The 13,595-nt window shown below is 44.3% G+C and overlaps 1 long non-coding RNA gene across 1 annotated transcript; it reads left to right on the top strand.

Annotated features, from left to right (window-relative positions):
* Positions 1–10,252: 10,252 nt before the first annotated feature.
* Positions 10,253–11,442, top strand: LOC146007306 (uncharacterized). Its single transcript, XR_014444323.1, has 2 exons — positions 10,253–11,071; positions 11,163–11,442. It is a non-coding gene; the product is annotated as an uncharacterized LOC146007306 (long non-coding RNA).
* Positions 11,443–13,595: the final 2,153 nt, after the last annotated feature.

The following is a 13,595-nucleotide window of genomic DNA, read 5'->3' as shown; positions in this document are numbered from 1 at the left end:
CATACTACAAGTCTCATAGAGAATACTTTATGTTTTGTGTAATAATTAAACCCTATAGGGGACATTAAATGTATGTCTATAGGCATGCCTCCACAGAAGGCAAGAGACTGTTCTTTTAATGGTTTTACACTGTGCTCCCCGCCAGAGAGACATTAGACAGGGAGCAACGAACTGCTGGCAGAAAACCCCTATGTCGATAAAGTTATTCAGCCCGTGCACATGACGGGCACCGTGAGCCACGAGAGCCTGGGTAAAAAACTGACAGCCGTTAACGGCTGTTGAGGAGTTGCTGGAGCAGTAAGGAAGTTAGCAGAGCTACGCAGCTGGAGAGGAAGGTGGAGAGCGGTGCTGGAGAGAACCGGACTGCTTACCGGCGTTCAGGCGATCCTCCTGGTCTCTCTAAATCTGCGGTGACCCAGCAGTGAGTGTCGGAGGGAACCCCGGTGGTGTCACGCTTCCCAGCTTCAGACGGGGAGCTCCGGAGTCCAGACGCATCATCAGTGGGAGGCGGCGACTAGGCGGGGCTGCAGCAGACGAGAAGCAAGAGAGAGGGGTGTGGTGAGTCAGTATCCAGCCCCAAAAAGGCCGCCCGGTACCTCCCCCGTCCAGCCTCTCTCACAATACACGCATCAGCTCTAGCAAGCCTGAGTGACAGTTCTTAACCGGCACCCCGCTGCTCTACTCAGCTGTGGCCACTAATCTGTGCAATATAACAGTGTTACCTCCCAGTCCAACCTGTATCCAGAGCCTGCATACAGGATCATTACTTAGTACAGAGGAATATTCTTTATTAACAGTCATGGTTGAAGTTATAAACTATATGGAGGAGCTTTGTAATTAAAGACTGATAACTAAAGGCGCTACATTGCTTTAATAGTAGCCAATAGTACTGGTGAGCTTTACTTTAAGCTGCCAGCCAAAACTAAAGCGCTTCTGGGACACTATATCCGGAGACAGACTCATTAGCAGCAGAGCAGTCTCGTCATAATAAACCTCACCTAAGCAGCATCAGACACAGCTCACAAAGTAAACTCTCTGGAAGATAGGTACTGATTCGGCATTATAAACGCCAGAGAGATCAACGCAGAGCATGGAGGATCGATATTGATATCCCAGACACGTCAGTGCAGCTTACTCTTTTTGGGACCTACAACCTACTCTGTATTCAGCATATAGACTAAGGCAGGATATCACTTAGGGAGACTTACCTTTCCAACCTTGGATTACAAATTCCTAGGGAATAGACATCGCAGCGGGGGACCGGAAATCCTACAATAAAAAGTAAAGACAGTTATTTAAAAGCGCTTACATAACAGGTGACTATAGTCATAAAAGGAGTTAACTCTAGCCTATCATCAGTCAGAAGGGTTATTGCGCAATAATCACCCATTTGGGTAATTGAAGGCCTTATAGGAGATAAAAGGTACTGGGAAATGTTTAACGTTTTGATGTAGTTGATATATAGGAAATGTTTTAACAGTAATTAGTTTACCTATCTATAAAAGTAATAACAACTTAGTGTAACGGCTTAGACAGAAGCCTCTAGGTGCTAGTATAGCATTTATTTGCGTTATTTGCCATGGTAATGTTTTGATTATACATTATAATTGAATTGCTATATACTCGTTTATTCTGCTGTCAAACGGTGGAGCTGATTTTTAAAGCAGTATTGTTAGACAGTAACTTCTCACAAATGTTATGTGAGTGAATGTTTGTATTTGCATGTTTATATTTCATGCCCAATAATAACCTTGATTTCAAGCAGGCTTTCATCGAAAGCAGAGTTTCAGTTTAATAAAACTACCTTATTTTTTTATTTTTGTGCTTTATTGTAACGAACTGTTTATAAGTGTATAGTTAGATAACCTGTAAAAGAGAAGAGATACTTACCCGAAAAGTAGAAGATATTTACCTGTGAGGACCACATTAAGTCAAAACCATGATTTCACTACCTGCAAGCCACACACAGCACTCAAACACATTGGAAGCTTATCTTTCTATACTTCTCGACATTTAAAGGTTTGTTTAATTTAAGGTAAGAATCTTTTGAAGACCTGCTTATATATGCTAAGGTAGCTATTTGCTAAACAGTTAGACGCATTCACTACGTGCTTTCATAGACTTTACACAGTAGCACACTCAATCTACACAAGTCGACATGTGTCAACGTGTTCACTCTAATACAAACATAGGTTTGGTATTTAGGATACAATAACATAAACCACATCTAACACCTACAAAGGATGTTTCAGCAATGTTTGAAGCCCATGACCACTATTTTGCACACAATCTTTGTATAGTACCCAAAATACAGAACTCTACCACTATCTCATCTGCTATGAATTGGATTTGACTACACTCTGGATGTAAGATGCCATCAATAACATTATTGCACTCACATCTCTCTAACAAAGGATTCCTACATCTGCTTATGATACTGTCAAATCATATATATGTAAAAACTTATACATGTTTGTTCACAAGCAATTTTATCATGTTTGGCCCATTCACACATCTTTTTTTAGGGAGGACACATATGCATTCCTACACAAATTTACCTTTTCACCCTTGTTTGTCTGCCTCACCCACTCCATGAGGAAAGCATTGTTCTGGACCTGCTTTTACCTACTACTGTAGGAGCTACCTCACCTGCACACAAACTGCTTTCTCACCTATTAAGTTGCTCTGCACATGTGCTGACACAAACTAATTAGCAGGGAAAAGTTGGATAGGAACATGGGAATGGCCATGGAGAGGGTTACACATGGGAAACTTCGACCACACTTCAACAAATGTTCAAAAATACCCTGGTCAGTAAGTACACATAAATCTAGTATTTGTTTCACACAAGAAATTACACATACAACAATTTTGATTTAATTGGTAAAAGAAATTTATTTGCTGTTCAGCATCACAGCTTAAAGTGTGAACACTTTAATGTCAGAAATGAAATAAATAAATAAAATAGACACAAAAATAAAAAAACAGCCAGAACAAGAGGTTGCATATCTCCAAACATGTGTTACCCTGCAAATGCAATGGTGAAAGAAATGGGGACACCAGAATACATACTGCAACAACCAGGGTGAATACTAAGCAAGATACACACCACCAAAAATTTATCCTGCATTTGTAGAGGTCAAAATAAGAACTTTAATGCCCATGGCACGCAAATGGATAGATGGCCAACTCAGGAAGTGGATGTCCAGTGCAATTTAAACATTTGGGGTCCAACCACAGAGGAAGTGAACCAGGTCTCATTATTTGGGCCCTTTTCTCCCCCTTTTAGATGGGGCCTTGGGGACAGGGGCCTTTGGGTCAGATGGCTTGCGGCATCTTCCCCTAGTGGACACAGGAGGGTCAGCAGAGGTGGAAGGTTGGGGAGCAGCTTGGGGTGGGGCAGCAGATGGGGGATTGTCCCTTAGGGACCTGGCGGTGGGCAGCAGCTCCGCAAGAATGACATTCAGGCGGCTGAGGTGTTGGCCAATGTTTTGCATGCCAGCCGCCAGAGTGTCATTAATGCGGTTGAAGGCCTCACACTGCTGCCTGTTTGTGGCCTTCCAATCCTCCAAAAATTCCCCAATCTGCTGCTGACGGAGCGCAGCATCCACCCCTTGCTGCTCGATCCTCTCCAGCGTCACCATCATGCTCTCTTCCCATGTCTCCTGTGGCTGGGGCTGGGGGTGTCTTCTTGGTGGAGGCTGGACCACTCTCTCCACCTGTGGCTCTGCAGAGGAAGATGCTGCCGGTACATCCTGGGTTTCTGCTTCTGCTAGGATAATAATTGAAAACACTGTCCATATTGGAGATCCCCCTGACCTCGGCAACATCAATGACGTCCAAGGCGTCCTGCTCCAGGGGGGTATACTCCAAATGATCGGGCATAGGACCTCTCCCGGTGGACATGCTGTGGTTGTACCGGTCAGTCATCTTCCTCTTCATTGCCGTTTTGAAGTCAGTCCACCTACAAGTTTAAAAATACAAATATCACCATGAGATATGTGCACCACTGTGCTACGTGTAGGGTTACCACCTAGTCCCTTTAATTCCGGACACATGTTACTTACACAGGTTCTGTGGCAGTTTAAAATTAGGTGAAGTGGAGTCTTGAAGTCAGCCAGCCACAGAACCTGTGTAATTAATATGTGTCCGGAATTAAAGGGACTAGGTGGTACCCCTAGCTACGTGACATTTCCTAGTGTGGGTGATCTTATGTTTTTTAGCCATATGTGTCCCACACACACATTCATGTCTCCATTACGAGGCATTTCAGTGTCTCATCACATTCATTAGGCCACTAAATGCACATACATACATCACTATGCAGAAATGACATCATCCATGGCCAAATTATGCACCTCCACCTGTTGTGAAACTACACATTCCACCATAGCTTGACAATGTGGTTATTATGGAGTAATTTAACTATGGGATGGCATACTGGGATGTGTAGTTTCTCACCAGCTACATGTGCACAGTTTGCCCATTCTTGTTTCAGTAGCATCATATGGAACATGTTACAACAACTCTTTCAAAAACACACTTTCTCTTGTCCCATCACATACTTCACATGAGCAGAACTGTGCCCATAACCTCACATCACACCAATGGTGCATGTTTCATATATCAATGTGGGTTATTAGACATGGTTGTGTTCACATGTGACATTGAAGTGTAGCACTATCTACAAACACACCTTTCTATTATTCTCAAAACATACATGTAACATATGTAAACACATATGACATTATCAGGGGGACAAACACCAGGGCTATTTTTCAGCAGGCTCCAGCAGCAACTGAGGCCCTTATTCTAGGTCACTCTTTCTGAGCACATATTTCTTAGATGGTCAAAACCATGTGCACTGCAGGTGAGGCAGGTGTAAAACCCCACCCAAATCTGATTATCTCTGCACAAGTAACACCTGCCTCACCTGCAGTGCACATGGTTTTGTCCATCTAAGAAATATTTTGTCTGAGTGAACTAGAATAAGGGCCTCAGTTCCTGCTGGAGCCTGCTGAAAAATAGCCCTGACAAACACACTAACCTTTTCTTCACCGCTAGCCAATCTTTGACCACTGGTGACACCTGGTTCACTTCCTCTGTGATCTTGTCCCAAAGCTTTCTCCTTGCACTGGCACTCGGCTTCCTGGTTGCCAATTCTATCCATTCGCGTGCCCTGGGCACTAAGATTCTTAATTCGGCCTCTACAAATGCAGGGTTTCTCTTTCTGGTGGTGGCATCCTGCTCAGTCCTCACCCTCGATGTTGCAGCCTGTTTTCTGGTGGCCCCAGTTCTCTCACCATGCACCTGCTGGGTCACACCTGTTTGGAGAGATGCAACCTCTTGTTCTGGCTGGTTGCTTGGCCCTTGTGGAGCTGGTGGAGGTTGAACAGGGCCTGTTAGTGAGGGGCCCGCTTGGTCTGGCAGGCTACCTCTCTCTTGAGCCCTCCTTCTCCGCTCCTGTTCCCTCTTCTGTAGCGCTTGAAGCAGGGATTCTGCTTGTGCTCTCTGCAGAGCGTCCTCAGCTGCGGAATCGTCAGAACTAGACATGTTTGCAGCAATTCTGGCCTGCATCTGACTGAATATTTATATGTTAATCTCCCGCCATGAACAAGGGGGCGTGTATTTTTTCCCGCAATGGACTTGCTAATTTACGCCGATATTTCCCGCCGATAATTGCCGCTTAAATTACGCAGGTCTCCACGCACCTGATCAATCACCTGTATATGCATATACACAGGTTGTGGAGCATTGTGTTCTGCATCGTGAAATGTGTGCACCTGTCATTCCAATGATGAGTGTTGTCAGCTGGTATCTGTTGGAGTTCGTGTATGCTTTGTGAGTCACATTTCAAAACATCACGTTATAATGCTTTCCTTACAGATGTAATGAGTCTGAAATTGTCATACACCAACATGTTGCATTGTGCCCCTTTAAGCAGCGTATTTATAAGTAGACGCTTGCGTGTATTATTTTCCGCACACTGTATATACAGTACGTCTTTCCATGGAAATGGGTGTATTGTGCCCCTTTAAGCAGCGTATTTATAAGTAGACGCTTGCGTGTATTATTTTCCGCACACTGTATATACAGTTCCTCTCTATACATTGAATGCATGCTGTTGGTTTTGGTCTGTGTATATCGGAACGGTCCGCGTAAGTTTCTATTCGCATCCAGTTTGTTAATGTAAGAAGGATTAATAAAGTTAATACTAAACAAACCATTTTTTACACCAATCAGCAAGCACCAAAAGTGATATATGTACCTGCAATTAATAACTGCGCCATTGCCACTATGACTTCAACCAGGGCTAGGGCGTTTTCTACCCAGGAGCTATTGGCCTTGGTTGAGGTCATGGACCGGCGCCTGGGGCCCAGGGGCCCTTATGTCTCAAATAATGACAAGCGGCGGGCATATAATGCTGCCCGCCAGCTAATCTTCGCCCGGACCGGCGTTCACAGGAGCCTGGGCCAAGTTGAGCGGCACTGGTCTGACCTGCGCCGGCGGCAGCCAGTGTTGCTATCATCACTTCGCCGCCATATTGCCCGATGTAAGTTTTTATTTACTAGTATGCCTGCGTTTTTTTGCAATGTTTTCTGTACTTTTTATAAATATGTTCCTGAGTATGGGGGTGTATAGGGGGTGTATATGGGGTGTATAGGGGGTGTATATGGGGTGTATAGGGGGTGTATAGGGGGTGTATATGGGTGTATAGGGGGTGTATATGGGGTGTATATGGGTGTATAGGGGGTGTATATGGGTGTATAGGGGGTGTATATGGGGTGTATAGGGGGTGTATATGGGGTGTATAGGGGTGTATAGGGGGTGTATATGGGGTGTATAGGGGTGTATAGGGGGTGTATATGGGTGTATATGGGTGTATAGGGGGTGTATAGGGGGTGTATAGGGGGTGTATATGGGGTGTATAGGGGGGGGTTAAGTAGTTGCTCAGTTTTTGGGTGTAGCATATCAATTAGTTTGCATGATAAATGTCTGAAATATAACAGCAATGATAATTTGTAAGGTTATGAGCATGACTAATGTGAATTTTTCTTTCCCCCTTTTTTATGAAACCCAATCTTCGATTTCTATGCCATCAACATGAACATTTCAGCACGGGCAAGGGCACGCATGGAAGCCCGGGAGCAGGCAGCCCGGGACCAGGCAGCCCAGGAGCAGGCAGCCCTGGAGCAGCCAGACGAGGAGGAGGAAGAGGAGGAGGAAGAGGAGGAGGAGGAGGAAGAAGAGGAGGAGGAAGAGGAGAAGGAGGAAGAGGAGGAGGAAGAAGAGGAGGAGGAAGAGGAGGCCGAGACAATGGCTCAAGCTGGGGCCCACACAATTTCCCCATCCCCTTCCCCCACCCCCTCCCCAACCCCCACCCCCTCCCCAACCCCCACCCCCACCCCCTCCCCAACCCCCTCCCCTACCCCCACCCACACCCCTACCCCCACCCCTACCCCCACCCCCTCCCCACCCCATTTCCAACCCCCCTACACCTCTCCACCACCCACCCCCAAACCTCTCCAATCCCCACTCACACCCACTACCTCTATCCAAATTCCCATCCCATCCCCCTTGCTCCTGACCCCCCCAACCACCGCACAGCCAACCAGCGGCGACCAGGATGGCTCAAGTAGCCGTAAGTAAATAATGTGTCTAATGTTTACCTACACATTTCTACACATAAACAATCACAACAACCACATATGTGTATCCAACATCAACATTAGTTGCAACATATCACTGCAGGGCGACCATGAGGTGTGTCCTGTCCTTCTCCAGGAACAAGGGTCCCCTTGGTGGTTTTTTTGAGTGTGGCCATGCCTCACCCCTTGAATAATTGACATAACAGTACATCCAATGAGATATCCGACATTAGTGGTGTGGTAGTTATGTGGCTCCAGGTGTTGGGTAACTCCAGTTCCCAGCATGATGTGCAACATAAATGTAGAGATTGTTTTGTTAATAGTGTGTGAGGCCATGCGGATGCATGCTTTACAAACATAGCTGTAGGCCTATAATTTGTACAGCAATGTCCTAAATTTAAAATAGTAAGGAGTGCTTAAGCCACAACAATGTCATAACCCTTAAATAGCACAGCCTAATTGTGAGGTTAGAGGACAGTCCCCCAAAACCAAACTACCAATTGGGATACAGCATACATTCATCCAAGAAGGAGTAATTGAATTAATGTTATTTACTATGTACAGTATGTGTGTGTTAACATATTATTTTTTAGTACTGTGTTTACAGCAGACCCATCTTCAATGTAGTTTAAAAATGTATGTGGCCTTCACACATAACTCTGAACTTTTTATTATGTACAAATACAACAAACATTTGTGTATGTTATATATTAATTTTTTTTTTTATCCCTTCACTACAGACACTGAACAGCAGCAGGAGGAGGTGGCAGCCCTGATGCGGGAGATCGTCCTGACCCTCCTGTATTTACAGATTCTTTTTGGCCTTCTGGAGGCCCGCATTTAATTTATTTTTATCCCCCCCCCCCCCCTTATTATTTGTGTTCATAATAAAAGTTTAAGTTCAGATAGAAGTTGCCTGTGTTTTTAATAATAAATATGTTAGAGGGCTTGTAAGGGTAGGTACATACAGATGTGTAATGTAAGTTATATTTGTAATTTGAGGTGAGGGGTAATGATTGATGTGTGAATGTGTGTGTTTTTGAGTAAAATAACACATAGTGAAAATGCATGAATGTTTAATGTTGTTCGATTAAAACATCACACATAACATCAGGGTAGGTATACATGTTACACATTTTGGACAAACTAATTATGGACATAATTTAGTACATATACAGAAACACCAACATAACTTGATTTAAAAGTAACAGCAATATGGGGACACATAGATAGTGATTAAAATGCCACATTAGAACATAACAAATATACATGTAATGAGGGTTACCATGTTGTTTTATTAGGTCTTTATTAAGGTAGACAATTGAGTTAATAGAAAACAATAATTGAATAACAAATAGATTAATTAATCAATTGTCAGAATTGTAGTTGAAAGGCAAGATTTGCAGGTCCATATATGTGAAGGGTATGCCAGCGTACACGGACGTACGCTCACTCTCACGAGCGGTGACATAAGCTGAGTTTTCCATTGAAAACAATAGGGACCCGTCCGTGCAAGCTGGCGTACGCTCAGATCTCCGCAAGAAGTCGTTGGGAAGACGGACGAAAGACGTCCGTAAACGGCGCCGTACGCTCAGTTGTACGCCAGTTGTCGGAGTGTAAGGGCTGGCCCGTCCGCGTACGTTGCCGTACGCTCATTTGTACGCCACTCCCCTTCTACGTTGTTTCTGCCCGTACGTAAGCGGCTGATTTGTGGGTGGACTTAACCCCAACGGCCGCGTACGGCTAGCATACGTTAATAGTGACCGTACGCACGTTTGGCCGCTACGATCAGAATAAGCTCCAGTGTCCTCCCCACTCAGGCAGGAGAGATTGACACCAGCGAGGGGGAGAAGAGAAAAAAGACAAAAGAATCACCCCAGGTGATAAAAGGCGCTTATGGAGTGGGCTGTTTTATGGGCTGCTCACACAGAGGGCTGTTCAACCCCCTAACAACAGGATATGCAAAAGTATGTAAATACAAAAATACAAAAAAAATGTAATACTTGAAACAATAAAAATAAAATAAATAGAAATGATCAATTGGGTATAACATGGAAATATAAATTAATTTTATTAATCTCATATGGAATAAATATAATTCATTAAAAATACAATTAATTGTAAATATGTATTAAAATATATAATGCACTTGTAGAGTATACTCAATGGCATACAGTAGACCACTTAATGGGAAAATAGAGGGTTAGAAGGACAATGGATACTTAAGTGAGTCCCGCTTGTTCCTAGATTGTGCTCTCCTCTCGTAGTATATTGTATTCCCCACAGGGGGGTGGGGGGGGGGTGTCCGGAATCAACTGGTAATTGTGGGTGTCCGTGTACCCTGCTGGATGCCTTGATTCTTGAATCCAGGGGGGGGGGGGGTGTTGTCAGCATTGTTTGTTATAATTGGGGGGGGGGGGTGTTGTCAGGATTGTGTGTTATACTGGGAGTGTTGGGTGTTGGCAGGATTGTGTGTTATTATTCCTGGGGGGGTTGGGGGTTGGCAGGATGGTGTTAATACTGGGGTGGGGGGGGTGGGGGGGTGGCAGCATTGTTTGTTATTACAACACCAACAAGAGAGACTGCTGGAATCATGACTCATTTGTTTCAATTAAAAATTGAAAGAAATAACTATAGTAGAAATAAAATTAAACACAGCTCAAATATGCCAGCCATGTACCCACCACCCGTATGAATGCCCACCACCCCTGCCGCCATTGTGACGGAGACACATCCCAGCGCATGCCGCCGCTTCAGGAAATATCATTTGATGCTCTCTGACCACTGAATGATTTCTCTTGCCTTCGCAAATATGTCAGTCTCACGTGACATCAGCTACCCGCTTCCGGCAGGCATCACGTGCCCACATACCCATGGGAATGCCCAGCAGTTTAATGGGGACGGCCATGAAATGCAAGACATTCCCATGGCCCACCGCTGCCAATTCCCCTATCCTCCCCTGTCCCCCCTCCCCTTTTGCTAACTGGCCGGCAAGCGAGCAACTCACCGCAGTCGTTCATAGTCGGAAACCACGACCTTCGGGACAAGCCGATTTCGGAAAACTACGTGTGATCCAGAATCGGCCCACTTGTCTGGAGCCCGTTCTTGGGGTATTTTGCCATATGTGGTATAATCGGGGGTCCTGGTACCAAATTGACGCATTTCTTGTGCTGACAATCACTGGCTTTTATAACGCGTGTACTTCTGGTCTCACGGACATCTGACTTCCGCGTCTCACACCTTCTCATTGGGCAACTGCATTTCATCTGCGTTTCTGCCCCGCCGCAAGAATCATCTTCAGCAGCGTGGGTGAGAGACACGCCAGCCTGACCATCCATACGGCGTCTCCCCACATCCCTCTCACCGGAGGGACACTCTAATTTTCGAACATCGGCTGGATCCTTAGCGCACAGTTTGCGCAGGTGAGAGACGCGCTACTGTGCGCTTACTGCATCATTTATATGCAAAATCGATACAATTGGTGAACGATACTTAATCAAAGACTTTATTCAGTAGGTACCGCAACCCGGCACCACTGTAATTGTGACTGGGCAAATTAATATTTGGAGAAATATCCATTCTTGTTCTGTGACGGCAAATATAATATACGGACACAAAGTGATCTGTTGCTGGAATATGGACTGGGTATCAATTTACATATTGATGGATATATGAAATTATCCCAAGGTTTGTCTTTAACTATATGAATTTCTTATAATATATTAACTTTGATAAATACTGATGTTGTTTTGTAGGAGGCCGCCTATTTTATGTTTTATTACATTTTTTATTACTTATTAATAAAATGATACAAAGTATATTTATTAACATGTTGAGTGTCTGTGTGAAGTGCATTCATCCGTGGTGCCTTAAGTTATTAATAGCGCAGAAACTCAATTTTTCTTTTTATAACATCTGCGTTTCAGGCCTACCTTTCATACTGGTATAGGTAAAAGCCTCAGCATTTGCTATTGGTTAATTGGGTTATACAATGTTGCCCATGATTATTGCACTTACATGTGGCTGCGCCATGCATTGTTTTCGAGAGACTACACCACTTCCTTATTGCAGACCTTATTATTAGGCTACCAGTGGCATCAAAAAGCATTTATTTATATTAATATTAATCATATTTAAATATATAGGTATTACATACCTCCCAACATGACCCTCTCCAGGAGGGACACAATGCTCTGCTCCTGGACTTCCCTCTTAACCCCTTCACGACATTTGACGTATATATACGTCATGGCCGGGAAGTACTTCCCGACCGTTGACGTATATATACGTCATGGCTTAAAACTGTCACTGCGTCTAGAGACGCAGTGACAGAGGGACGATGTCTGCTGTCCCTGACAGCAGACATGTCCGTGCATGCCCAGGGGGGGCGGCGATGCCGCCCCCCCGTCGGCGATCGCTGTGATTGGCTGTTCATTGTGAACAGCCATTCACAGCGTTTTCTGTGTCACCGGCGAATAACGTTCGCCGGTGACACGGGATCGGAGGTGATTGGTGCTGTAAAGTACAGCACCAATCACCGCGGGGTGTAAGGGTGACACTGGTGTCACCCCACCTCACCCCTCCCGCCCCCAAAGGCCGTGATTGGTCCGTCGGACCGACGGACCAATCACAGCCATGGAGGGGGGTTTAAACTAACGGTGACTGCACTGCAGACGCCATTCCGGTCTGGAATAGCGTGCATTGCGGTCACCGTGCCCAGCTGCCGCCTATACTGACCAGAACCCATCCAAAATACTTACCTGATCATTGATATTGCTTATGCTTGTGACATCTTGTGACATCCTGTGACATCTTGTGCTGCTGCGATTTATTAGATAGAGAGAGAGTTAGAGAGAGAGAGATAGAGAGAGATAGAGAGAGATAGAGAGGCCTAGTGCTATATTTTGTGCTGCTGCAGTGTGATAGAGCTATAGATAGAGAGATAGAGAGAGATAGAGAGAGATAGAGAGAGAGAGATAGAGAGAGAGATAGTGACAGATTGTGCTATATATTTTTTATATAACTGAAAGAGATAGAGAGAGATAGAGAGAGATAGAGAGGCCTAGTGCTATATTTTGTGCTGCTGCAGTGTGATAGAGCTATAGATAGATAGAGAGAGATAGAGAGAGATAGAGAGAGAGAGATAGAGAGATAGTGACAGATTGTGCTATATATTTTTTATATAACTGACTGCTGCCCCCCCTTTTGTGCTGATCAGTATAAATTAACTGATCAGCAACTTTTTGGGGGCGCAGGTTTTTTTTTATATATAGATATACCTGTCAGTGCTGCTGCTGCAGTGTCATAGAGTGATAGATAGTGAGAGATAGAGAGATAGAGAGAGATAGTGACAGAGAGTGATAGAGAGTGCTAAATTTTGTGTCTGCTGCCCCCGCCTTTTGTGCTGATCACTATATCTGAGGTGATCAGCAACTTTTTGGGGGTACAGAGGTTTTTTTTTTATATATACCTGTCAGTACCACCAAAGGTTGTGCACCTGCTGCCCCTCACTGGTAATCAGTGTCGCATCACTGATCACCTTTTTTTATTTTTTGTGAGTGCTGTGGGGTCTTTTTTACATTTTTTTTTTTACACACACTGTGATTTTGTGTGTGTCCTGTGGCCACTGTGCGCTGATCAGTGACGTACATCACTGATCAGCTTTTTCGGCACAGGGTTGATCTATTTTTTTTTTTTTTTTAATCAAATTCCTGTTGCCTTTGAGCGCTGTTCAGTGACGGACGTTACTGACCAACATCTGTGCTCAATTTTTGCCGCAGGACCTTTTTTTTTTTTAACCCCTTCCATTTTTTTTTTTTTTAACCCCTTCCATTTTTTTTTTAACCCCTTCCATTTTTTTTTTTTAACCCCTTCCATTTTTTTTTTTTTTGAACCCTTCAATTTTTTTTTTTTTTTGTATTTTTTTTTTTTCTGCACTACATACAT

This window comes from Crinia signifera, chromosome 6, assembly GCF_055691185.1.
Source record: "Crinia signifera chromosome 6, ASM5569118v1, whole genome shotgun sequence".
NCBI classification, from domain to species: Eukaryota; Metazoa; Chordata; class Amphibia; order Anura; family Myobatrachidae; genus Crinia; species Crinia signifera.
The sequence above is the reverse complement of the archived record's forward strand: the minus strand, read 5'-3'. Positions and strand labels throughout refer to the sequence as shown.